This window comes from Pelodiscus sinensis, chromosome 4 (assembly GCF_052426305.1).
Source record: "Pelodiscus sinensis isolate ZL-2025 chromosome 4, ASM5242630v1, whole genome shotgun sequence".
NCBI lineage: Eukaryota > Metazoa > Chordata > Testudines > Trionychidae > Pelodiscus > Pelodiscus sinensis.
Genome location: NC_143055.1, coordinates 34,121,590 through 34,144,904, shown reverse-complemented (window position 1 = coordinate 34,144,904; position 23,315 = coordinate 34,121,590). Strand labels below are relative to the sequence as shown.

Here is a 23,315-nt window from a genome sequence, read left to right as displayed (position 1 = left end):
GTATCTACTACAGAAAACCGAAGTAAGAGAAATCTAGAGTTGCCGGTTGCCATGGAGTGTCTTTATCTTATTTTATATTGAATAATACACACCCCTTATTTTAAAACTTCCTGGCCATAGACCATAATGGTGATGTCATAAGTCTATTCCCTATTTTACTTAAGCATAACTCTGCTTTCCCAAGAGAACCCCATCCCATGCTTGTTTTCTCAAAAAACAAATGCCTAACTTCTGAAGATGCTGCTGCTGCCATGGCATAGACATCTCAAAATCACTCCTCAGTTATGCCATTCATAATACATTTCAGGGCAGGAGTGAAACCATATAAACAGTAGGGCTATGTCTACACTGGCCCCTTCTCCGGAAGAGGCATTCTAATTTAGAACTTTGGAATAGGGAAATCCGCGGGGGATTTAAATATCCCCCGCGGGATTTAAATAAACATGGCCGCCGCTTTTTTTCCGGCTTGGGGAAAAGCCGGAAAAAAGCATCTAGACTGGCGCGATCCTCCGGAATAAAGCCCTTTTCCGGAGGATCTCTTATTCCTACTTTTGGTAAGTAGGAATAAGAGATCCTCCGGAAAAGGGCTTTATTCCGGAGGATCGCGCCAGTCTAGACACTTTTTCCAGCTTTTCCCCAAGCCGGAAAAAAAGCGGCGGCCATGTTTATTTAAATGCCGCGGGGGATATTTAAATCCCCCGCGGATTTCCCTATTCCAAAGTTCTAAATTAGCATGCCTTTTCCGGAGAAGGGGCCAGTGTAGACGTAGCCTACATGTTTATTCATGTTTTGGACAAAGTCACTCACCTGAATTGGTGGGAATCATTACCCAGGCACCTTGAAACAGAGTTCCTTTAGTCGTTAAGCTAACTTTTTACAGCTGTAACTTCCTCTGCAGGCAGAGAGAGAATATTTTCACTGCTGGTGGTATTCTCTCAAAGCTAAGAAATTGACTGGGAGTTGAAAAAGCGGGAAAACTCATATTTCTGTTTTAGTCTATGAATCAAAATGACAGTGGGAATGGGGAATATGAGAGCTAGTTGTAGAAGTTAAGGACACTGTACATTTAATGTTCTGAGGACTTGGCAGAGTTAATAAAATTTGAAAATTAAAAAAAAAAAAGTTTAAGGATAGCTGTCAGCCAGCAACTCAGGAAACTGCTCCTATTGCAAATGGAAAACATTTATGTAACACTTAAGATTTAATTTAATAAAATAAAACTGCTATTGTATATGTTTGTGATTTAGTCCATACCATTCCTAGTGTATTGCTGCATCTTCAGCTTGACATTGGTGTTAACTATTAGGTGCTATTGCCTAAACTAATAAAAATCAAGTTATTTTAAAAATGGTACAAAGTATATCCTCTTAGATGTTGTAAAATGCTATATTGAGTTGTAAATTAACATGTTTTAGTGATCAGATTTGCATCATTGTTGAAGAAATATGTGAAGTATCAGTGGGAAACTTGATTTAAATTGGTGATTTTTTTTCTTGTTGGCTTTAAATTAATCCACCCTGATCATATTTTATACCATACATATTTGTCTTGTTAATAGTCATTTTTTTTTTTTTTTGGAAAAAGATTAAGTGTATTGCATAAAAAAATTGCTACAGAGCCAACCAAATCCATGTGCCTGAGATATCAAGGACAACACTTTCTCCTCAGAAGTGTACACTGTCCTGCATGCAGTGGAATGCATTATGAGTCTTGGATTGGCTCCCACTGGAAGAGTTTGTAAGAAAAAAACTTTGTGTGTTTTTAAAAAAAAAGTGTACAGCAAAACTAGAGTTTTGAAAGAGGGAGATATGTTTCACTGCAGAAATGAATCGCTGCCTTGTTTGTTGCTTTTCTGATTTTCCATATTGGAACACCTCTTCTGGTTAGCAGTCAGAGAGCAGAGAGATTACCATAATCTAAACTGGGCGTGTGACAGTGTATAAATGAAGGGCTCGTTGGTTAATGTTGATGGTTACACTCAGTCTCCCTGTATAGTCTAAAAAGTCAGTTCCTGGCATGCACCAGCTCTTGGGGAGCCACCTGCCACCCCATGCTGCTGCCTCTGTATATAATACAGAGGCAGCAGCATCGGGCAGCATGCAGGAGCCTATATGCAGAGGGAGCTAGGAACATCCCTAATCTAAACACCTGTCTGTTTTGCCAGCAATGCTGAGCATCCCATAAATAAGGTAATCTATTGCATCTGGTAGTGATGTCTATAGTTAGTTGCTAACACTATCCATAAGATCCTTTTTTCAGTTGCTTATGACTTTGTTGAACTTTAAATATAGGAGCTGTAATTTTGCATGTCAGGTGTCTGCCTATGTTGGCCTGAAATTGGTGAGAGAGAAAAGGTTTCAACAAAAATGGTTTAACTTTTTTTCTGAGAATGAAATTAGAGAAATGTACGTTTGTATGCATTATGATATACGATGAAAGTCTATCCCTATTGAAGTCAATGAAAAAACACTTCATTTCCTCCCATGATTTTTAATTGTATAAAATATCTCTTCTCAACAGGGCAGTTTCAGGACAAAGCCAGACACAACTATACTAAGGTTTATGAGATTTTTGTGGTGGTGTTTTATAAACATTAGAAGAAATCTTCCTATAGAATCTAGAAGATGCATAATACCAGAGCTAATATATAAGCAGCAGGCAAAATCAGCTGTATTTGATTAAGAATCAAAAAGTTATTAATAGTACTGATTACCTTAGCATCTCATCTTTCCACTAATGTTACTCCTATATCTGTTTGTGAAACTAATCAAGCATTCTGTAAGCCCTTATCTTTGACCAGCCAGAAGACAAAATAATTGTTTAGTGAGACAGACTTTGATAACAGAGTGATTCCAATTTGAGGAATAAGCATCCCTTCTGTGTGAAGTGATATACCAAAGGTACCAAAAGTGATAACCTCTAGAAGAGTTGTTTTCTCTTCAAGTGGTCAAATATATAGTAAAATAGCATCTTCTAAGCACTCCCCATGTTTAAGATCTTGTTGAACACTGAAAATATGCACTTAACATATTTGTGGTAGGATAGATGGTCTGAGTGCTTAAAATAGGCTTGATTTGCAAAACTGCAGCATTTATTCATAGATTGTTGTTAGAAGGGGCCATTAGATCATCTTGTCTAACCTTCTGTATACTTTGAGCCCAGTAACTTTTATTTCATTAAACAGATCTTCCAGAAAGGCATCCAGTCTTGCTCCAAATAGTGCAAGTGATCAATCACATGATATACGATCCACCACTTTGCATGGTAGTTTGTTCCAGTGTGTGTTTTTCAATGTGCCTTATTTCTAATTGAATTTGTCTAGCTTCAGTGTCCAGTCATTGGTTCTGGTTATTCCTCTCTTGACTAATTAAAGAGCTCTTTAGTACCTGGTATTTTCTCTCTGTGAAAGTACTTAAGGCACTGTAGAGATGTTAACCAGTCCTTGCTGGCAAACTCTGGTTGCAGCCAGCTGCGCTGTGCCTTGCTAGAGAGCAGCCCTGGCCACAGATGGGCTGGCCGGCCAGGAGGACATACCTGTGGCTGTGGTATGACCTCATGGGCGTGGCAGGCCTGGCAGACTGGGTGGTAGGTTCTAAGTTGAAATGGTTAAGCACCAGCATTTAACCAGTTAACTCTGTTAGCTTCCCTAAATCTTTTTATAATCTAAACAGATTGAGCTCTTTATACCATTCACCGTATGCATTTTCTTCAGCACACATTTTTGTAGTTCTTTTGTGCCCTTTTCAATTCGTAAACATCCTATTTAAAATGTGGACACCGCCTGCAGTGTTTCTGTATCTCACCATTGTTGTACAGAGAGGTAGAATCACTTCCCTTCTTCTGTTCTCCTGTTTGTAAAAGGATCACATTAACCCACTTTCTCCACAGCATCCTATCAGAAGATCGTGCTCAGTTGTTTGTTCACTGTGACACCTAAAGCCTTTTCAGACTTGCGGCTTGCAATGCTACTGTGCTTATTTTGTATTCCTTATTCCTAGATGTGTAACTTTTTATTTGGCTATATTACTGCACATTTTATTTGACTAGACCCAGTCAAATTGGAAGAGAACCTGAGTTCTCTGTGTGGCTGCCCTTTCCTTTATATTTACCACTCTGCCAATTTTGGGTTATCCACAAATTTTGTCAGGAATGACTTTTGTATTTTACTCCCAGACATTGAAGAAAATGTTGATAGTGAGGCTTAGTACTGATGTCAGCAGAAGCCCCACAGAAAAACTTCCATTCAGTGATAATTCCTCACTGATGGTTGTTTGAGATCTATCAGTTAGCCAGTTTTTAAAAAAACGTAACTTTTGCTTTGATTGCGTGGTGCTAAATTTTAGTTGGTATTTTGTGTTGTACTAAATCAAATGTCTTACAAAGTCTAAGTACATTACTTCTATGCAATTATCTAAATCTGTAATGTCAAAGAATTGAATGAATGATGATACAATGTTATTAGTAATCTCTAAACCTTTTAGCTAAGTAATATTTGTCTCTTACGTAATGGTGTTCATCAATACATCTCAAAGTGCTTCACAATCTGTAATGTATTTATCTTTGCATCTGTGGGAGGTAAGGAAGCATTATTTCCCCCATATTACAGGCAGGGAACTGAGAGACAGAGAGGCTAAGGCTCAAATCTTGAAAGGTATTTAAGTTAGTGTTTAGCATAGCAATGACTCAATTTGGAGCCTAATTCTAAATTTAAAAAATTATTTAGGTACTTTTAGCCAAAAATCTGGGACTTTGGCACTGCAACTCCAAATACAGTGAAACCTGTGTTATCCGGCATGCTTGGGGATTAGGGCATTCTGGTTATCTAAAATTCCGGTTATCTGAAGGTCCCATCAACCTAGGAAAAACCAATGGACAATAAAAGTAAAATTCAAGTTTTTAATATTGGTAGTTTTGTAGTGTAAGGTAGTTGGTCTCACATTTCTGTTTTGGAGATAAAGATGATTAGTACTACTTAAATAAAAAATTAAGCCAATCATGGTAAACCAAGTCAGGCCCTGCGCCTGAAGATACGACAGTATTATGGCTGGGGGCAATGCAGGTTAACAAAGTTTTCTGGTTAACGGAATGCCGGATAACAACGGTTTAACTGTATAATTAAAAATCTGGATCGAAATGATGTACCCAAGCTCACATAGGAAATCTATGGCAGAGCAGAGAATTAAATTGAGATCTCTCATAATTTAAGCCAATGCCTTAGCAACTGGACCATTTTCGTCCTGGGAGTTACCCCACAGTGGCTTTGCAGTACAAGTCTTTTAGGAGCCTGCCCGCCTCCTAAAATACTTGTACAAGACTTGTACTGCAACGGGGTAGCTTCTGGGACTGAGTGCTTGCAGTGCTATATTTTATTGATTAATTGTGTAGTCAAAAAAATTGTTGACAATATGATTAACAAATTACACGTTTAACATCCCTATCGTGCATGCAGTTTTAAGACATGTGTACTTTGCATAAAAGACCAGTCCAGGAAGTTCAATGGGAAACTTACCTGCATACAGTCAAGCTTGTTTATATAACTGGGGGCTAAATCTATTACTGAATTTCCATTTTGGCTGTGTCTACATTGGCATGATCTTGTGTCAAAGTGGCCGCTTTGGCGCAAAAACATGCTGCCTGTCTACACTGGTGGGGAGTTCTTGTGCAAGAACACTGACGTTCTAATGTGTGAAATCAGTGCTTCTTGCGCAAGAGCTATGATGCTCCTGCTCAGGAATAAGCCCTCTTGCACCACTGTTCTTGTGCAAGAGGCCAGTGTAGACAGGCAACATTAATTTCTTGAGCAAGAAAGCCCGATGGCTAAAATGGCCATCAGAGCTTTCTTGCGCAAGAGAGCATCTACACTGGTATGGATGCTCTTGCGCAAAAGCACATGCCAGTGTAGACGCTCTCTTGCGCAAATACTTTAACGCAAGAACTCCTGCGTTAAAGAGTATTTGCGCAAGATCATGCCAATGTAGACGTAGCCTTTGAGAAAGAAAATAGTCAAGATATTGTGGTAGCATCTAGCTTAGGCAGTGGGAAAATCTACATGTAGTTGTCAGTCTGATGTACTTAAACCCTTCTGTCACTTTAAGTGGAGTTTTTAATAATTGGAAAGTTGCTCAAATTTTGAGCAACTCAGAAATAAACTTTTAGAAATTGTAGTTTCACCTTAAAGAGGAAAAGAAAATGAGCTATATTTACTCTTAATATAACTCCAGGTTTGGTACAAACTTATTGACTTCAGTGGATTTAAGTGTACATGTTCTTTGACTTGGAAAAAAATGTTTCTGAAACTTCGTTACAAAACAAAGCCACCGAATAAGTGAAAGTACAAATGTCTGAATTAAATTTCCTTTTTCAAAAGACATTGGGTGAAATTCTGGCTGCATTAAAATCAATGGGAGTTTTGCCATTGATTTCACTGGGGTCAGGATTTCACCTTTTATATATAGATTCATTGATTCCAAGATGAGAGGGGACCACTGATCATCTTTGACTTCCTGAATAAATATAGGCCATAGGACTTCCCAGGTTTGATTCTTATTTGAGCTAGAGCAAAGATGGGTATTTCAGAGTCAGTCACTGGACACTCTCTATAAAGTAAGTTCTCCACTGAACTGCCTCTTAATTTGTCTACATCATGCCTAAAGTTGTGTGTGCAGAGCTGCACACCAGTGCCAAATAGAGAGGAAAAACAACATTATTTCTGACTTGGTATTTCTGTTTAAACATCCAGGGTATGTCTACACTACCACCCTAATTCGAACTAGGGTGGTAATGTAGGCAACCGGAGTTGCAAATGAAGCCCGGGATTTGAATTTCCCGGGATTCATTTGCATAAAGCCGGGTGCCGCCATTTTTAAATGTCCGCTAGTGCAGACTCGTTGCCGCGCGGCTACACGCGGCACGGACTAGGTAGTTCGGACTAGGCTTCCTAGTCCGAACTACCGTTACTCGTGAAACCCTCTTAGATACCTGAAAACTGCTATCTTGTTCCCCCTCAATCTTCTCTTTTCTAAACTAAACAAACACAGTTCTTTCAGCCTTCCTTCACAAGTCATGTTCTCTAGACTTTTAGTCATTCTTGTTGCTCTTCTCTGGACCCTCTCCAATTTCTCCACATCCTTCTTGAAATGCGGTGCCCAGAATTGGACACAATACTCCAACTGAGGCCTAACCAGCGCAGAGTAGAGTGGAAGAATGACTTCTCATGTCTTGCTCACAACACACCTGTTAATGCATCCCAGAATCATGTTTGCTTTTTTTGCAACAGCATCACACTGCTGACTCATTCAGCTTGTGGTCCACTATAACCCCTAGACCCTTTTCTGCCGTACTCTTTCCTAGATAGTCGCTTCCCATTCTGTATGTGTGAAACTGATTGTTCCTTCCTAAGTGGAGCACTTTACATTTGTCTTTATTAAACCTCATCCTGTTTACCTCAGACCATTTCTCCAATTTGTCCAGATCATTTTGAATTATGACCCTATCCTCCAAAGCAGTCACAACCCCTCCCAGCTTGGTATCATCTGCAAACTTAATAAGGGTACTTTCTATGCCAATATCTAAATCGTTGATGAAGATATTGAACAGAGCCAGTCCCAAAACAGACCCTGCAGAACCCCTCTAGTTATACCTTTCCAGCATGATTCTGAACCATTAATATACTCTCTGAGTACGGTTATCCAGCCAGTTATGCACCTACCTTATAGTAGCCCCATCTAAGTTGTATTTGCCTAGCTTATTGATAAGAATATCATGCGAGACTGTATCAAACACCTTACTAAAGTCTAGGTATATGACATCCACCGCTTCTCCCTTATCTACAAGACTCGTTATCCTATCAAAGAAAGCTATCAGATTGGTTTGGCATGATTTGTTCTTTACAAATCCATGCTGGCTGTTCCCTATCATATTGCCACCTTCCAAGTGTTTACAGATGATTTCCTTAATTACTTGTGCGGTTATCTTCCCTGGCACAGAAATTAAACTAACTGGTCTGTAGTTTCCTGGGTTATTCTTATTTCCTTTTTTATAAATGGGCACTATATTTGCCCTTTTCCAGTCTTCTGGAATCTCTCCTGACTCCCATGATTTTCCAAAGATGATAGCTAGAGGCTCAGATACCTCCTCTATCAGCTCCTTGAGTATTCTAGGATGCATTTCATCAGGCCCTGGTGACCTGCAGGCATCTAACTTTTCTAGGTGATTTTTAACTTCTTCTTTTTTTATTTTATCTTCTAAACCTACTCCCTTCCCACTAGCATTCACTGTTAGGCATTCCTTCAGACTTCTTGGTGAAGACCGAAACAAAGAAGTCATTAAGCATCTCTGCCATTTCCAAGTTTCCTGTTGCTGTTTCTCCCTCCTCACTGACCAGTGGGCCTACCCTGTCCTTGGTCTTCCTCTTGCTTCTAATGTATTTATAAATAGTCGTCTTGTTTCCCTTTATTCCCGTATCTAGTTTGAGATCATTTTGTGCCTTTGCCTTTCTAATCTTGCCCCTGCATTCCTGTGTTGTTTGCCTATATTCATTCTTTGTAATTTGTCCTACTTTCCATTTTTTATGAGACTCCTTTTTTATTTTTAGATCATGCAAGATCTCGTGGTTAAGCCAAGGCGGTCTTTTGCCATATTTTCTATCTTTCCGGCGCAGCGGAATAGCTTTCTTTTGGGCCTTTAACAATGTCCCTTTGAAAAACTGCCACCTCTCCTCAGTTATTTTTCCCCTAAGTCTTGATTCCCACGGGACCTTACCTATCAGCTCTCTGAGCTTACCAAAATATGCCTTCCTGAAATCCATTGTCTCTATTTTGCTGTTCTCATTTCTCCCTTTATCAATGATGAGTTGTTTTCCTCTAGGTCATTGATAAAAATGGTAAAATAGCTCAGGGCCAAGAACCAATCTCAATTAGAAACACACATGCTCAATGGTTATTTATAATTACATTGAGACATGTCAGCCAGCTTTAAATCCATGTACTGTGTAACATGTTAATTTTATATCACTCATTTGTGCTGTGCCATATTAAATGCCTTACATAAATCTATTAATGCAATTACCTTTATCAGCTAAGTTTGTAATTTCGTTTAAAAAAGATACCAGCCACATTGAATTCAATAAATGAGTGCAAAATACTACATTTAGGAAGGAAAAATTAAATGCCCAAATACAGTCTGGGGAATAACTATTCAGGTGGAAGTATTGCTGAAAAGGATCTACAATGGATCACAAATTGAATATGAATCAGTATAATCCTGGGGTGAAAAAAAAGGCAAAAAGGAGTGTTGTATCTAAGACAGGGAAGGTAAAGATAGATCTGACTGGTGAGACCTCGGCTGGAGTACCATGTCTAGTTTTGGCACTCACTTTAACAGTGACAAGTACAGGTTAGATCGCCTTGGTCTGGCATCCTCAGGACCTGACTGGTCCCAAATAAGGGAGTTTGCCAGTCCGGGGGAGGTCAATTCTGTTCCCTCTACTGATTGCCTCTGGGCTCTCCTGGGCGGTTGCCCGCCTCCCAGTTGGGCTCCCCTCCTGCTGCTAGCTCTGCTGCAGGCCCTGGGCTTCTGGGCCACTGGGTTCCTGGTGGGGCTCTGCTCCTGGCCTCCTGGAAACCTCTGTAGCCTGGGCTCTCAGCTGGACCACAGGTATTGCCGGATCAGGATCCCTGGATCAGAGAAGTTCAGTCTGTAAACTGGAGTGTCTAGAGGTAAGTAATGAAAATGATGACAAGGTTTAGAAAACATGACTTATGAGTGTCAGGTTGTTAGAACTGGACATGTTGAGTCTACAGAGGGAGCTGGAGGGGCAGGAGGGAGGAGGGGAAAGGACAACAGCCTTTAAATAAGTATAAGTTTATTTATAAAGATGATGATGAAATTGTTCTCCCTGCCCACCAAGGGTAGGACAAGACATAATTGGCTCAATTTGAAGCAAGGGAAATCTCACTATGATGATAGGTTAACTTGTTCCAAAACTTAAACTAAGAGCCTGGGAAATGTTTGTCATTGGATGTTTTTAAAGAGCAGAGTAGATGAAGCCCTAGACCATTGCTGACAGGTGTACTTAATCCTGCCTCACTCACTGTGGGAAGATAGATGAGCTGATCTCCTGAAATCGCTTTCAGCTTCACATCTCTGTGATTCTTTCCAGTTAGTTTGATAGGATCTGTTTTCCATAAACCCATTGTAGCGGGGTCTGACTTAGTGCCACAGCACCTCCAGGTGGTGTGTCTGGGAATTAGCTCTATCTGCTTTTGGCTAGTGTCTTGCTCATCATCACTCTATACACTGTCTCCATCCTCTGGTTCTGGACTGTGATGCTCCTTGGACTGCAACATCATCTTCAGGACATTGCCTCTGGCAGTACCCACTACTCCATTCTCACCTTCTGATGGTATCAGAAGTTCTTAGTCCTTATAGCCACTTGAGTTGCAAACTGAATCCCCAGAGTCTCCTCTGCTGTAGGCTAGTCTATGAAGGCTGCTCTTCAGTGTGGCTGGGTACAGTGAAAGGAGTAAAGGGATCCTCAAGCCTGCCCAGGAACTCTATGGCAGCAGCCTTATTCTGTCCTCCTTCACTCCCTTTAACTGCCCTCATTGTTCCCTGGGCCACTTTCCTGTGACCCTTTGTATCAAGGCCACAGAATGTCAGGTATCAGGCTGTGTCTCCTTTCCAGCTCCCCTGAGCCTGCCTAAGCACTGCTCTGTCCAAGGGGCTTCTCCCAGGGAACCACTTGTTCCTCTTCACTGGTCAGGACTCAGCTACCCTCTACTCCACTGAGCAGCTCCTTATAAACAGGGCTGCCTCAGCAAGCTGCTTTCTGATTGGCTCCCTATGAACCTGTCCCTGATTGGAGGGGTTTGTGAAGCCTGGTTTTAACCTCTCCCTTGCCAAAGTGGAGCAACTGCTACGTTCATGTTGATTGGCTTTAACTATCAGACACGGGCAAATTAATCCAGTTCTCTTCAGGTATTTAAGGTTGAGCGTTTCAAGTAGCTAATGATTCTGGATAACTCCATCTTGGGAAGGCTCAGCTGTAAAGGGAGCTGACTTTTGGAGAGAGAATACTCAGTGGTTTCTGAAAACCAACCCCTTGAAGATATCTCAGTTTTAGCAATGGAAAAATAAGACGTCCAGAATCACCTGTTTAGTTTGAAAATCTTGGCATGCATGTCTATAACATCTAATGAATGTCAAGAGATTTGTAAGGGACTATGGGCAAGACTGGAGGCAGACCTTCGCAGTACTAGTAATTGACTGTGGTCATGGAGAAGCTGATTGCTATAAGCCAATGATGTACTCTTACTACAGTATTTTCACAACTTTCAGTAATCAGGGATTGAATTTTAAAAATGTTGTGTTGAAAATGTATCTATGGTTTGTTTTTTCTGTCGTGCCTAGGACTTCCAATCTTGTATAAGGGCCTTTCTGTGCTAGGCTATGTTCATTATGTACTTTGTGTTGATGTCTTTTCTAGAAGATAGATTTTGGTTGTGGTATGGTTATTTTGTTGTCAGAAATACACTGACCCTGTGGAAAATGTGTCTCCTGATTTATGCAGATATCTGGGGTAGGGATGTTAAATTTAGCTTAATCAACTAGTTGATGGATTTTTCATCGACTAGTCAATAAGTGATGAGCTGCAGCAGGGTTAGTTCCTGGACTAGGAGCTAACCCTACTGCAGCTCTGCCTTTTAAATGCATTAAGAGCCTGTCAGCTCTTAATCCATTTAAAATGCTGTTGTGCAGCAGTGGGGACCCTGTGTTAGCCAGGAATCAGTTGTTCTGGTTCATGCTGGCTCCCTCCTTTTGCCTTTAGCCTTTCAAATGTATTAAGAGCCTGTCGGTTCTGAATACGTTTAAAAGCAGAGGAGTTCCTGGGACTAGACGCAAACGCAGAGACGGTGCTGGGGGGAGCTGGCTCCATCCCCCCAGCACCTGAGGCAGCGAGAAAGCAATGAGTCAAAGGATTAGTCAGCTATCTGATGGGCTTCTGCTTATTGGATGGTCGACTAGTTGCTTACATCTCTAATCTGAGGGGCCAAAACTGTTTCAGTCTGGATGGTCAAGATGGTTTATAATTGCAACTGTTTCAAGCATTGGTTGAATAACAGGGGAGGAAAGGGGCACTTCTTAACACATGCTCCAAACTGCTTCAAAAAAATGACTTAAAATAATTCACCATAAACGGTGAGTGACCACCCATATTCCTATTAATCTTTTTCATCCATATGCAGATTTTCCATCCATGTGCAGAATAATTTTTATGTGCATCACCAGTAGAAACAAAAAAAAAAAAAAAAACCCTAGCTGTAGGCAGTCTGCTAATCAGCTGAGCAGCATTTGAATGTCTCCTGAGTGGCCACACAAGCATACTACTTACAAGGAACACTGGTGACCACCAAGGGGTTTGAATTGATTGTAATTGTGATTAGAAATATGGTGAGCTGGTTACTACAGACTGAGGGAAAATTTTTCAAATGTTCTTCAGTTTCATTTTTCAGAAGTGATTTAAGCAGTTGGAACCCTACGCTGCAAATGTTTTGCCAATAAAGGCCTCCCCATGGAGACATAGTTTATAAATACAAAAGCAGTATTTTTGCTGGCTTGGTACACTCAAACAGCTACTGTGGCACAGCTGCAGGTTCTCCTCTCAGCATAGGTAAACCGCCTCCCCAAGAGGTGGTAGCTAGATTGATGGAAGAAATATTTCATTGCCTAGCATTGTCTCCACACTGAAGGTTAGGTTTAGGTAGCTATGTCTCTCAGATGTGTGGATAGGCTGATGTAAATTCCCAGCACAGATCAGCCTGGGGGTAAATCTCCTTTGTGAGTGATGTTAGCAGGACTCTTTGCTGGTGCTGTTAGGTCTTTTGCCAGCATGGCTAGTTTGGCAGCATGTTGTTTTTCTCACACCTCTAGCCCATGTAGCTATGCCAGCAAAAATTCATAGTGTAGACCAGGCTATGTGTCTCTGAACATTTTACCCTTAAAATAAACCAGAAAATCTCTGCCAAATCCTTCCAAGCTAAACTCAGAAATGATCTTTAATTGTTTTGAGGTCAGGTTGAAAGTTCAGAACTCAAATTGCTTGAAGAGAGGGCAAGTTGGTCACAGTTGAGTTTTTCACCTCACCTCATAAAAATATAAGTACATACTAAAGTGCCTGTTTTAATGCTAACATAAATATATTGGAGTACGTTGGAGACCACTCAGTGTTTTCCCAGTGGGCAATTCAAATACTGCCTGCATAACATTTGCTAAAAAAGCGGTGTTGTATGTGCCTCTGTATTATTAACTGACTGTTTAAAGGTAAGAGGAGCAGTGATTCTTTATTAATAAAGCATGGTTCATATAAAACAAAAAATGTGGAATGTAGTAATTTAAACATCTAACTAAGGTTTGACAGTAGTCATTTAAAAATACAGGTACATTTAAAAAAACTTACTAATGATATAGCAGAGGGTCAGATGTCTGTTTTCAGACAAACGTACAGTAATTCCTCATTTAACATGTGTCCGCTTAACATGTTTTTGCGATAGCACAATTTTTTTTGTAGGGAATGTTTTTTGAGTTACACGACCGTCCCTGGGATAACACGATTTCCCCAGCCAGCCCGTTGCCAGCAGCTGCGTGGGGCTTCCCCTGCCTCCCCGCAAAACGGTGGAGGGTTTGCCACTCGCCACGCTGTTCCCCGCTGACTCCCCCTTGCCGGACACCTTGCCCCCTCTCCTCCTCCCCCATTTGCAGGCCGGCGGCTGGGTTTCCCCAGCCAGCCCATTGCCGGCGGCTGCACGAGGCTTCCCCCACCTCCATATAAAGTGGCGGAGGGTTTGCCGCTCGCCGCGCTGATCCCCAGCAGACGGGTCACAGGGGCATACTCCCAACCCAATCCCCCTCCTCTCTCCTCCTCTTCCTTTCCCCAGAGCCAAACACCTTCCCTCCCTGCTGTAACCCAGTCCCCTTTCTCCCCCAACCTTACGTCCCGGTCCCAACAGACACCACCGCTTGAAACGCAACCCCCACCTTTTCCATTGTTTTCAATGGGAAAATTGACCCTGCATAACACGTTTTCACTTAACACGATCATTTTCTGAAACGTATCTATAGTGTAAAACCTTTAAAACAGTGGTTTATTGAGTCTGAGCAAAATGTTTTTCCACCCATGCCCTTTTATAGAGTAAGATAATGTATGGCATTTAACAACTATCTAATCTTCTGGTTTTCTTTACCAGATCTTCTTCAACTAGCAGCAGTTTTAAGAAATCCATGAATAGTGTTATAGATTTGACAGCAAACTAAAGAAAATCATGTTACAATGTTTTGCATTTTTATACCGTTAGTGCCTTTTGTTTGAGAATCTCAAAGCATTTTATTTATTATCCAAATGGTAGGGTGATTACTTTCAAGGTGAAGCTGTGCTGGGCTGCTTGACAAAATACTGCATGATTAAGGTAATATAGTAAATGCTGCTTAGTTGGTACACGCTTGATCAGAAGACATTCCAGGTAACTGATTTAAGCCCAACAATACTTAATTGCAATGACTGCTGCTTAATGGGGATGATAATTATGTGCAATGGGACACCTTCAAATGATTTATTGGTGCTCTAGTCTTGTGTCTCCCTCATGTGTGGCTCTGTTTGTTCATCTACAGACAGCTTCCAGACCTTCAATAAATAACCATGATGCATTCAGAAAGTATATGAATTGTTGCCTGTTACTGGCTGTTAGTCTGTTCCTTTCATATTAGTGACTTTACCAACCCTAAATGTTTGAAGAGTCATGAGCCAGGCCCCTTTCCCCACCAGTCATTTGCCAAATCCTGAGGTTTATAATTATGGATTCTGGGTTCTTTTGATTTGTCCTCTGGTATGGAACCTTTAAGGTGATCTTGGGTCATGTTTTCAGGCTCTTTTTTTTCTGCTACTGTGAGGGCTAGAAATGTAAATGAAAGCTGAGATTTTTTTTTTGAAATAATTAGTTTTCGGGAGGTGAGGCTTTATGTAAAACATCAAATAGGGGACCCATGATAAAATCACAAGGGTTCACATATGGGCTGTCATATGAGGAGTGATTAATAAGATTGGGACTGTTCAGCTTGGAAAATAGACGACTAAGTGGGGGGATATGAGAGAGGTCTATAAAATCATGACTGGTGTGGAAAAAGTCAATGCAGAAGCATTATTGACTCCTTCCCATAATGCAAATTAAATTAATAAGCAGCAAGTTTAAAACAAATAAAAAGGCAGTATTTCTTCTCACACTATACAGTTAATCATTTGAACTCTCTTGCTAGAAGGTGATGTGAAGTGCAAGACTCTAGCAGGGTTTAAAAAAAAAGGGGGGGGGGGGCTAGATAAATTCAAGAAGGATAGGTCCATCAATGGCTGTTAGTCAAGATGGGTAGGGGTGTCCCTGGCCTCTGTTTGTCAGAAGCTGGGAATAGGCAACAGGAGTGAAATCACTTGATAATTACCTATTCTGTTCATTCCCTCTGGGGCATCTGGCATTGGCCACTGTCAGAAGACAGGATACTAGGCTAGATGGACCTTAGGTCTAACCTGTAGGTGGTTATGTTCTTATGTGCCTCACTCATTTTATGCTATAAAACTTGAAACATAAGTAGGTTTTGACATTGATTCCTGCAAGTAATTTTTAATGATAGTAACAATAAAATGTTGAATACTGTCATTATTTGAAAAGTAGACAAGAGTCTGTCAACAAAACTTGTGGAGAGTTACAAAAAAATGCATGACAATGGAGGATATTTTTGTTGTCAAGCTTAGAACCAGCCAACATTATCCTTTTTTTTTCCTGAAGTGAAGAGACACTTTTTAGGATCTGGTATAATTACTCTTCCTTCAGAAATCCTCAGCTTTTTCATTTTAGAGTAACTGAACAACAATGAATTTGTGACTTGCCAAAGATCAAATAGGAAGCTTGTAGCAGAGTACACATCTCTGAGATGGAACACTCATATTTCCTCCACCAGCCATATCAATTATCATATAAGTTGTTTCAAATCAGGCTGAGAATTCTTACTCTCTTTTGTAAATTGCTTTGAGATCCACAGATGGGAGAAGTACCAAAAATGCAATGCATTATTATTAGCCATGTTCTTCAAAAAGGTAACTAAATACAGAGAGTTTCAATGACATGGATAGGCTGACAAATGGCTTAATAGATTGAATAGTGTGTCTCTTTACCTTAAGATTGATAATGTGGTGAGCTTTCATTCCATGTATTTAAAAATCGTGGCCAAGATTTTCAAAAAGTGTGTTTGGTTTTTGGTGTCTCAAGTTTGGCCCCCATAATCTCTAGCTCTGTTTAGCTACATAAATAAAAAATAAAAAATAATTTGAGACACAAATTCCCCATCATCTGGGACATTCCGGAAATACAAAATAACTTTGTTTCAAAGTCTATTTAAGTGAGAATAGTGTACTTACCTGCATCATCCTTTACAAAACTCAAGCACTTATTTGCTTTTTTAATAATTGAATAATTAAGGAAATAAATATAACACTATGTATTCAAATATTTTAGTCTTCTCAAGTATGAAGAAACATATACATTACCACAATGCATTTGACCAAATAAATCCTTTTTCATCAGTAATCTGCAAATATAAAAACCACAGATCTCCCAGAAAAAGAATAATAAAAATTATATATGTACAATCAATTTTTATATGTATCTGAGAAAGTTCAGTCCCTACTGTAAACCAATCTACATACATACTTTTTCATAAATTGGTAGTAATGCTCTTTTCCTATTAAACTCAGTAAGAAATAAGAAACAGCATTAAGTAATGCATAAAACATTCTATCAATAAATAATTTGGGAATATTATAAGTTAATCTATCAGAATACCTCACAACATATTTAGGTATCAAAATCACAGAGCTTTTTAAAAAGTCAGCAGTCTGAGTCAAAGTTGAGGTGGTTGTGGTATGGATGAATTATGCACTTACAATAATAATAAGTTTAACAAGACTTCAGATGGTGATAATCAAGGTAGCTGATATACTCTAACTGAAATTTTGGCTCAGTGTGTGTACACTGTGTAGTTTGAGTAAGAGATAGGAAGTCCCATCTGTTCATTCACATGTTTGAGAGTTCTTAAATTGTATAAACAATGTGATAGAGAAATTCATTGTTACTGCCTAATAACTTGAACTGGTTTAAAAATGAAATGTTTAGGTTTGGGGATTTTATTCAGATACAGTCTCTTTTATTTATTTATTTAATTGGGGATTCCTTATCCTGGGGATGGATGATCATCTGGCTAGGCCTACTGAATGAGTGTTCTTGTGCAATGACCAAAAAGAGAGGGAATTATTATAACTTGGCATATGTAAAGTTGTTTAACAAAACATTCAGGTGTGAAACACCTTAGTTGGTTGCATGTAACTATTTTGAGTGACCACTTTCCCTTCAACTGAGAGCTGGGAACTTCTGTCTGTAGCTCCTTCTCTTTCTCCATCATATGGTGGCAAGATTTGTCTATTCAGAGTAATGATATGAGAGAATTCCGGCAGCTCAGCCTATAGGTTATTGAAGCAGGGTGTGAGGAACCTGTTTTGAGCAGTACTGACTTGTCATTACCCTAATTTGCAGGAGAGGCTGCTGAGCACTTGTATAATTGTTCTAGTGTCTCTTACTGATAATGCTAATAGCCTCTTCTCGTTCATTATTTATTGTTCTGCAGTACCCAGAAGCTTGCTAGGTTCCTCTCAGAACAAATAAGAAAAGTCCACGCCCTGATAACTTGCAAATTAACTCATAAGTCATATGTAGGGTCATAGCAGATTCACATCCATGAAAAACATATTTGACCATGAAATCTAATTTCCCCTGTGAAATCTGGCTGTTTAGGGGAAACCAGATATCACAGAGCTGGGCAGCCAGAGAGCAGTGGCGGCTGTACTGGAGTCCAGTTCCATCAGCAGCAGCACAGAAGTGAAGGTGGCGTAGTATGGTATTGCAACCCTTCTGTGCTATTGGTGGTGGTAGTGCTGGTAAATTGTGTAAATGATATGATAGAAAAGTTCTTTGTTATTGCCTTATGCAGGGATTGCTTGGCTATGGTTGGCTGTTGTTTAATCTGCCTTCCTGTTGGCTGTCTGCAGGGCAGCCTCTCTGGGCCTGCCTTTAACCTTTGCAGGGGGCCAGTGCAGGACAAGTGCCCCATCATTCCCTGTTGTGGGTCAGGACCCCTCCCTGTTACAATACCATGACATTTCAGATTTACAAATCTGAAACTATGACATTTGATTTAAAAAATCCTGTGACCATGAAATCTGGCCAAAATGGACTGGGAATTTGGTAGAGTCCTACTCTTGTGACACACTGACTGTAGGCAGCAGAATAAAAATGATGGGGAAGAAAATGGGTTATAGCAACAAGAGCTCTTCAAGCACCTCACACAGCAAAGGTGCTATGCATCATGGTGGGATGGGTTTTTTTCCTACACTTAAAATAGACAAAATTGTTTTCGCATATTTTTTTTGTGTGAGTTGCAATAGAAATGGAACTTAAGGGGGGATTTAAATGAGAACATAAGTGGTCCTAAGGACTAGCCTCGAAAGGACTGCAGGAAAAGAGGTGGAGAGACTTGTGGGAGAAAGAGACAAATGGGACAAATGTCAGAGACACTACTGCTAGATGGTGGTAGTGCTTCTAGTGTCATAAACTGATAATGCTATTAGTGTTATAACTGTTGTTAGTGTCTATTACGAGAAATTATTTCTCTATCGGGACAGTGAGTCATGCTGTCTCTGTGGAGAGAAATGTATTGAAAACATGAAATCTAGGGAATTATGTTATTGTTTTAGGAAAATGCTGAAATAGATCTTCTCCAAAGTCTGCATTCTAAGCGGGCTCTTTTCTGTAACCTAAAGAAATAGGAGAGGAGAACATTCAAGAGTAGTTAATGTTACATGTAGTGGCAGTGTAAAACGACATCTTCAGGAGAAATATGAAAAAGACAGTAAAGGATCTGAGAAGGAAATAGGTAAGTGAAAAATTAGACCTGGCTCTCCAGCAGTGATGTCATCCCTGAAGCAAGGGAATATGAAAAGTGCCACCTTCTCCAAATGAATTACAATATCAGGAATGGAAAGACAATGGCATGATCTTGTGGCAGGTGTTACACACAGTAGAACAATCAATTTAAAGTTCTTATATACAACACACCCATTAGAACCACTCAATTGTAATAGCAATAGCTTCGATTCTGAGTAGGCAAAATATAATCCTTGTTGATCATTTCAATTGCAGTAGCGCCTACGAGCCTCAACCTGGCCAGACTGCTTCATGTTAGGTGCTGTACAAACAACTGATAGCCGACAGTCCCTGCTCTCTTAAGAGCTTACAGCAAAGATGAGATGACATGCAGATGAGACAAACAAGCAAGTGAATGGAGGGCAGATGAAGCATCAAAATAATGGGATGTTTTAGCACACATTAGCTGTGTATGCAATTTGTAGCCAATCAGTAGCAGCAATCACTGTAATCACAACTTGCCACCTGCCTTGCTGTTATCAGATGGCAGCTTTTTGTATGCATTACGTTTTTTAAAAGTCTTTCAAACATCGCACCTGAGGCTGAAGAATTGAAAGAGGAAATATTCTGGGCTTTGAAAAACAGGAGGAGCAGCCCGGGGAGAGCTGGGGAAGGAGGAAAAAGGATAAAACAAAGAAGGGCCCTGATGGAGCGGAATGGGTAAGTGACATGATAAGGAAAGTTCTACAAGAAAAGGTAGGTAGTGTAAAAATGAGTGGTGGGACTGCAAGTGCTAATAGGCTGTGCTGCTACTGCTGCCTGACTGGGAAAACAGCCTGTGCCTGCTCAAAAGAATGAGAATATAAAACATCTGCAAGAGTCATGGCAAGCCCAGAGCCCATCTAAGCACAGTTATGCTTGTCCATCATTTCCACGCAATGTATTGTTGTTACCGTGGTAGTATTTAGGAGCTCTCCATCTCTGATCAGGACCCCATCGTGGTAGGTGCTGTATAAGCACAGGACAAAATGACAGTATGTGCCCCAACCGCTTACAATCTAAATAGACAAGATAGAGCAGGTGGAGATTGGCAGATGGATGACACAAGGAAACCGTGAGTGAATATTATGTAGTCTCTATAGCCCTTATTGTACAAGGAAAACAGTGAGTGCAGACTCATTCTCCCAACCCCTACTGACCTAGTGCTTTGCTAGCAGATACTTTCCCTTTGTCCTCAGTGGAGCTCTTTGTGCATAGAGAGGCTTGCCTGTGCTGTTCCTTTATAATGAAATTGCGGGGAAGGAGAGACCCAAGAGGGGCAGGCATTGCCAACAAGAGTCTGCTTGCACCCATTTAACAACCACATTAGTGAAGCCAGACATACTTGGAGGGAAGTCATGGCATAGAAATAAAAATAACTGCCACTTAGCCAGTTTATTACTTCAGTGACTAAAATAATGGCTGTGGCTTGTGGTTACTGGCCACTTTATTTGCTACAGAACAGGGAGCTCAATCATGCTGTTGCTTGTGTGGTTTTAGTTTACTATGTGCCTTTGCATTTTGGACAGTAGCTTGCACACTCTTGTAAAACACCCTATCTAGCTTTACTAAAGACGCTTTAAATATAAGAACAAATGTGTACTGAGGTCTCTGCTGGTCATGCTTTTCTGTTCTGTGTGATAGTACCACAGCAATGTATTATGTGAACAGGCAGGAGGGAGCACACTAAGGTGCAAGAGGCAAGTTGGTTGTGGTAGTTCCACATCAATGAAAGCATTACTCCGATAGCCAGCTACTTGCCCCAGGCATCCATAATCACCTCATGGACCATTTCAGCAGGCATTTTCCTCTTAGTCATGAGTAGTTTCCAATGTCAGGCATTCTCCAGGACATCTTCACAGTTTGGGGCATTCCAGGGACAACAGAAAATGTCATCTGTTTTGCTCTGAAGAGGGCATAAGTCCGGGCTTCCTATCCGACACTTTCCATCTCACCTGGCAGTCAGCTCTCCTGTACACTTTCCCCCTGGATCCCAATAATCCCACAAGTCATCCTCAAGTAGAAAGCAGATTAAGCAAAGCTCATTGTTGCCCAGCATGGCTGAGGCAGCGCTGGTTCTGTGACCTTATCGTGCTTTCCTTTCAGCCTCCCATACTCCTTCCTTTTCATCGTGACCCCCTCACACAGAATTATGGCCACACATTGCATCCTATGCTCAGCTCCTTGCATTCTGCTTTGTGGTTGAATGAGGAGAAAGAAAGTTGTTTGGTGGCTTTTCAACAACAGCTGCTCAACCGTTGAAAACCTACCAGAACGGTCCATTCAGCACATGGAAGCCATATTTTGGGGGGATTGGCTGTTGTCCCACAGAGCCTGACAGATGCTGGTTTCTGTCCAGGACATCTTAGTGTACTGTTTACATCTTCAGTTGTTGAGACTTGAGCTTAGTTTAGTGCGAGTGCTTCTGGCAACAATTTAGCATTTCATTCTCATTCAGGGAAATTCAGTCTTCTCCAGTACAATGATAGCAAGATTCATAAAAGGGTTTCTTTGCTTCCATCCTCTGGTCCCAGAACCAGTTTCTTTAAGGATTTTAATAAAAGGCTCATAGGTGCTGGAACTAGGGGTGCTGCTGGTTTGAAGTGGTTTTCATTATATAGAGGTTTGCCATTGGTTAAATGGCTCTTAGACGACCCCCCCCCCCATACAAATTTGTTCCAGGACCTCTTTTGGCCCCTGAATCTTGTTCCTTTCCACTTTTTGTGTGAGAGAACGATGTGTCTGATAGTGACAAATTCAGAAGGAAAGTCTGTGAGTTGCAAGGTCTGCTAGCAGCCCCAACACAGTAGCATTTGAAAGGGGATGACACAAAAATGACGAGTCAGTTAAATGGAAATTAATAGGTACAATGCCAAAAGAGAAATCCCTGCAAGCTCTATATAAACTTTTTAAAGACCCCATAATAGAAGCTCAACTTAAATATATACTCCCAATTAAAAAAAATACAAAAGAACCCCAAAAGATGCTACTATTATTAAACAACAAAGTGAAAGAAGCAGTGAGAAACAAAAAGGCATCCTTTAAAAAGTAGAAGTTAAATCCTAGTAAGGAATATAGAAAAGAGCATAAATTCTAATAAATGATGTGTGAAAATATAATTAGGAAGGCCAAAAACGAATTTGAAGATCAGCCAAAGACTCAGAAAGTAAAAGCAGACCATGTTTTTAAGTACATCAGAAGCAGGGAGCCTGCTAAACAGCCAGTGGGGACCACTGGACAAAAGAAATTCTAAAGGAATACTCAAGGACAATAAGGCCATTGTGGAGAAACTAAATGAATTTGTTATATTGGTCTTCATGACTGAGGAAGTGAGGGAAGTTCTCAAACTTGAGCTTTTTTTTTTTTTAGGTGACAAATCTGAGGAGCTGTCCCAGATTGAGCTGTCATGAGAGGAGGTTTTGGAACAAATTGGTAAACAGTAATAAGTCACCAGGATCAGATGGTATGCCCCAAGAGTTATGAAGGGAGACAAATGTGAAATTGCAGAACTACTAACTATGGTATGTGTAATCTATCATTTAAATCAGATTCTCTACCAGATGTCTGGAGAATAGCTAATGTGACATCAGTTTTTTTAAAGGGGCTCCAGATGAGATCCTGGCAATTACAGGCCACTAAGCCTGACTTCAGTACTGGGCAAACTAGTTGAAACTATAGTAAAGAACAAAATTGTCCAACATGTAAATGAACATAATTTGTTGGAAGAGACAACATGGCTTTTGTAAAAGGAAATTATGCCTCACCAATCTACTAAAATTCTTTGAGGGGGCCAACAAGCATGTGGACATGGGGAAACTGGTAGATATAGGATACTTAGATATTCAGAAAGTCTGTTCTAAGCAAAGTAAGCTGTCATGGTTTAAGAGAGGAGACCCTCTCTTGGTTTGATAACTGGTTAAAAGATAGGAAAAAGGGGGTAGGAATAAAAATTTTCAGAATGGAGAGAAAAATACTGGTGTTTCCCAGGAGTCTGTCCTGGGACCAGTCCTAATCAACATATTCATAATTGATCTGGAGAAAGGGATAAACAGTGAGGTGGCAAAATTTGGAGGTGATAAAAAACTACTGAAGAGTTGCATCCTAAAAAGATTGAAAAGAGCTACAAAAGGATCTCATCAAACTGGATGATTGGGCAACAAAATGGCAGATGAAATAATAAATGCAAGGTAGTGCACGTTAGAGAAAACAATCTCAACTATATATATGTAATGATGGAATCTAAATTAGCTTTGCCTCTCG

At 40.4% G+C, this 23,315-nt stretch overlaps 1 protein-coding gene and 1 long non-coding RNA gene across 2 annotated transcripts in view; both read left to right on the top strand.

The window, feature by feature from the left end:
* Positions 1 to 23,315, top strand: part of PPARGC1A (PPARG coactivator 1 alpha) — a 513,653-nt gene that overhangs the window by 16,990 nt on the left and 473,348 nt on the right. The gene's annotated exons all lie outside the window — the stretch shown is intronic.
* LOC142829667 (uncharacterized) overlaps positions 689 to 23,315 on the top strand; it is a 31,125-nt gene continuing 8,498 nt past the window's right edge. Inside the window, exon 1 of the long non-coding RNA XR_012904353.2 lies at positions 689 to 22,576. This is a non-coding gene — a long non-coding RNA (uncharacterized LOC142829667). The remainder of the gene's footprint in view (positions 22,577 to 23,315) is intronic.